The sequence below is a fragment of the Manduca sexta genome, chromosome 10 (genome assembly GCF_014839805.1).
Source record: "Manduca sexta isolate Smith_Timp_Sample1 chromosome 10, JHU_Msex_v1.0, whole genome shotgun sequence".
In the NCBI taxonomy this organism is placed as follows: Eukaryota; Metazoa; Arthropoda; class Insecta; order Lepidoptera; family Sphingidae; genus Manduca; species Manduca sexta.
The window spans coordinates 5089429-5094489 of record NC_051124.1 but is presented as its reverse complement, the minus strand read 5'-3'; positions in this window follow the sequence as shown (position 1 = coordinate 5094489).

The following is a 5061-nucleotide window of genomic DNA, read 5'->3' as shown; positions in this document are numbered from 1 at the left end:
GATTCACAGCTGGTTTGATTTATAATAAATATCTATGATCTTATTGAGAATGGAAATTAATTCGAAATCACAATCCAATATACACACTTAATGTTCTAGCTCTTTAAAAATATTCATGTAATATATGAGTGTCAAGAGGTTACAACATTCTTTCTGAGATTCATCATCAGATAATTGCACAAACATTTATAATGTAGCAATCGATCCTGGAAACCAATTTTTGTATTTCTTTTACAACAAAGCCATACGCCTACCTCACTAATTACCTATCACCTAATATCATTGATTAGGGATTAATCTAGACGATTTATAGGTACGGATTATTAAGGGCTAGTTTTAGACTTTTCAAGTAAATTTTATTTGTCGGTTATTGTATTAAGCAAATAATGTAGACTGCACTCGTTTTATACAATTTATTTCGGAGCATAGATTACGAGTCTCACTTTTGTATTTGGTAGGCTTATACAATTATTTGACGAAACGCTAGTGGTCTCCACAACTCCTAAGTAAGTTTTTTTAATAGTAGTGGGTGCTGGCGGACCCTTGAGACGTCTGATGCTTAGTAGTTATCGCCACCCGTTACAACCACACTACAAGAGAAATCATCGATGCGTTGCTTTAGAGAGAGGCAACAAAACAAAGATTTTTAGAAGGTCCATAAACAGTTTTTAATGTCATCAACACCCGCAAATAGTCAACTACTGAAAATAGGTCTATCCTAAAGATTTCCAGACCGACCTGTTACTATTAGTTACCGTGGATCAAACTTGTATATACACGCCTTATTGCAATAATGAGCGTTGACATGAATGTAGCCCCAGTATAAACAATACCGCCTCGGCTTTGCACTTGGCATCGTGTGACACCCTCAGGGTCGGCGGTTGTAATAAACGACATCGACGCCCCGCCGCTCCGCGCATTCCACGCGATTCTTATTTAACTGCTTGATTGTGCCCGCTGTTGTTTATTGTTAGCAATATCAGTCCAGGGTATTACGCAATATTTGGTGAGATAAGAATACAAAATCTTTGGGACGCATTGCAGTTTTGTGCATGTAGTATGATATATATAATTGCTTGAGAATTATTTTGTTCTTATTCTGAAAGATCATGCAATTATTAGTAGAACTTGTTTTATTTCCTGATTATTAAATATAGTATTTAAAACACCGAATAAAGGACTAAAGACGTCATAAAGTGCATGAAGACTGAATTTTCTTGATCATCATTAAACATATTCATAACGCGTTACAATCAGGAAGCGTCCAAATGTCGTTCCTCAGCGCGTCCATTTGAATATCCAAGCCTGGGGCTGGACGCCGTCGGATATTACATTTGCTAACCCATTTGTAACCGTCGCTGGTAGGACGATCATTATCCATGTCCGTGTCTCCGTCTCTAGGGACCGCCCTCAGGAATGTCCCTCGGACTTCTATTGATTCCCTTCATCTCTTTAAAATTGGGCCGATAATACATGTTAGTGAGGGCGTTTTATTATTCACACAGATGTGTCCTATTACGAGATTCCTGAAATTCGTGTTGGAAATTACGATTTGTAAGTGTTTCGTGTAAGCGTGCGGAAAACGTTTGGGAATTCTCGATATGTGACAATTGTTCACTAATATGTGTTGTATTGTTGAGAAATGTTTTAGATATACTTTATTTAAGGTTTTATATTACAGAGCTTCAGAAAATAACAACGTAAAAGAAAAGTTCACATCTTTGAAGCTGTATGTACAATTAGTACCTATACCCTTACTTCAATTAAGGAGTGTTCTATAAATCGGAAAATAATATATATATATATATATATATATATATATATATATATATATATATATATATATATATATATATATATATATATATATATATATATATATTTTAAAGATCAGAAATGAATTCAAAACCTCACGCTTCATATTCCAAGTTTGTTGAGCAAAGAGGTCATAAGACATTCATGACTAAAAACTCAATAAGCTAACTCTAAAAATTCTCAATGATATTTTAATTAAAACCTTGGAACTATTCTTAAATAAAACCATTAAAATATATTTGACTACACATTAAGAAATTTAAGAGGCACGAACACATTTAACATTCACATATCAAAATTGTCAAGCTCACTTCAAAACAAAAGTTTTTTCAAAACCTGCAGACCGTGAGGGTTTCTTTTTTCAAAAACATTACCCGAATGTTAACAGGGAGCATTGAAACAGAAACGGTCGGTGTAATGTATCTTTACCCCGTTCGGGTTCCTTTGTGGCAGTGTGGGGTAACGCTACCCACTTGCAGGGTACGGTACCCCTACGCGGCACATGCTTTATTATTTACGACCTTTGGCCCTTTATGCATGTTTTTACGCTAAGATTTTATTGCTATCCTATTCATGGGGTAAATCCACGGAATCTCGGCTGGACGAGTGTTTTTAACGACGGTTAATGGTTTTGTTTTAATGTGACTGACCTTTAGATAATTTTTCAGTTAATAGTATTACAATTCTCACTGTACATACGATTTTAATAAAGGGTGTTTATTTGATAATAAAATAGTTATGCGCACTCTACATTTGGGGATATAAAAAGGTTATCCTTTCGTTATTGATATATAACGCTCCACAGCTTGTTACAATATTGTTATAAATTTCATTATTAATGATAAATGACTGACATTACTTGCGCATATACAATATCGTCCTATCTCTAATTTCATTCCCAGATTCCATATATTTTATATTCTATAGCAACAAGACTTTTTAATTTCTCAAACCATTTCGCGGATATTAAAAATATACGCGTTTGCTATCAACAAGGCCTTTACGAGTGAAATCAAAGCAAACAAAGCGAAAGGCAGTAAAAGACATGTTGTCGGGGAGCAACCCTTGTCGGAATTAAGTTTTACATCCCAATCGACATATCGCGTTTCGCGAACGTATAACGGGGTATTTGTACGCCTTAGGGACCCGGGGACCGATACCGGCAAGATATTCCGAAGTGTAGATAAAAACAAGTCATAATTATTTATGGGATGTTAACTCTATAGGTGGATTAAGGCCTTAATGTGGCAAGGTTGGTTACAAGTCTAATTAAAACTTGCATTTCAATTATTGTACCGTAAGTTTACGTTGCTATGTATGGGAAGGTAAACGAGCATGAACTTGTGCATTTACGGTGTGGTAGTCGAGCCACATTGGGCACAAATTCCTATCCTAGGTAGCTTAGGTGGACTTTTAGAGTTTAATACTTACATTTGATTGACTGGCATGACGTTGGAACTCCAGACCGCACTGGTTTCACAACCCCATACTCTGTAAATAGCGATATAAGGGCTATAAAACGGACCCAACTTAATTACGCTAACTCTATTTTTGCTAACATAATTTATCAGCAGCCAATCACCATCTTCGCGTTTCTATTTAATTTTTATCTTAATACCTGTTCCCTGAAATAGGGTCATTATAATTTAAGATCAATTGAAACGTGTTTAGTGTTGGCACATTTTACTTACGTCATAATCTATACATATTATAAAACTAACTCCTCAAAAGCTGTCTGTATATATGTGATCGATTTTCTCAACATCTACTGAACGGATTTTTGTACGATTTTTATTAAAAGATAGTACAATTCTTGAGGAAGGTTTAGGTTAGTACATTACGGTTTTATGTAAATTTACTGAAATATGACGATTGATGTTGAAGAGGTCGCGTGGTTGTAAAAAATCTCGTGGGTCGGGATTTACGCGAGAAGAAATTTGTGACACACTGATTTCTACGCGGACGAAGCCGCGTGCACAACTAGTAATATAATAATAACACTAATAAATTGGACCGAGATTAAACAGGGAAAGTCGTCACATACAAGCCATGTCAAGAATCGTTCTAAGAAATTGAGTAGTATCAGAGATCAAAGGACGCTCGCAAACGCGACGGCTAACCAACCGTGCTTAGCAACCAAATGTATGACGTGCCATTTTTATTATAGTCTGTTGCAAAATTCCGATACTTATTGGACAAATTATATCAGATATGTACAATGATTGTGAAACTGCAACTATTTTGAAATAGTTAAGAGACGGAAAATACTATCATGGTATATTAAGTGTAGTTTAAACTTATGTTCACGAATGTTATTGACCTAAGTACAGAGCGATGCTGTGGTAATAAGCCTGTTACTTAGTTAATAGGCATGTCAGCCTTCGCAGTACGTAAGTATCGGGGCACTGTAATTGGATAATATTGAGATTCAATTTTACAAAAAAAAAAAAAAACAAATAAAACTATGAACTTCCTGAGACTATGCTTTCGAGCGCACTGTGTGTTCTCACAGTATTCATATTCATTGTTTGTCAATGCGAATATAAGTGTTGCTAAAACATAATTAAAAAATAAGAAAGGGGTAATAGAGGTAAAAAACAAATTGTTTTATATTTTCTCTGTTAGTGATACAGCATATCTATCGGCCTAATTAAGTTAAGATCTAGTTAAGATCGTATCCAATAAAAAACGATGCGTCTAAGTTCGTAAATTTCGTTCAAATAACATATTTAAAATGAATAACATATCTCCAGCAATAACAATTACAGTCAAAATATTTAATTCAAGATCCAATAATGGAATAGCAAAGTCAATATTGACTGCGTACTGGAATATTTTGTCGTACACAGTTGATTTGGCACCCCGTTTCCGTCCGCCCTCGTTCCGATTGTGCGTGCTCTACGCGTACACTTTGATGCCTTCACTACATTGTCAGTAAGCAAGCTCAAAGTTCAAAGATTTTGGCCCAATTATGATAAAAATGTAGTATCCCTAAGGTACAAAGTCGAGTCAATATTTAATAGAACTATGGGTGCAAAACTCATCTTTATTTTTCTAGGGTTGGCCTCAACTATTGTGGATCATTTTGTCGATAGTCAATTGCGCTTTGGGAAACAATAAAATTAAACTATTTCTGTTTTTTTTTCGATTTATTCAAGGAAACGTTATACTTTAGCAAATAGCTAGTTTTGAATACTTAAAGAATTACGTTTTGTTTCAGATATCATCATAATGGTTTGTCACATA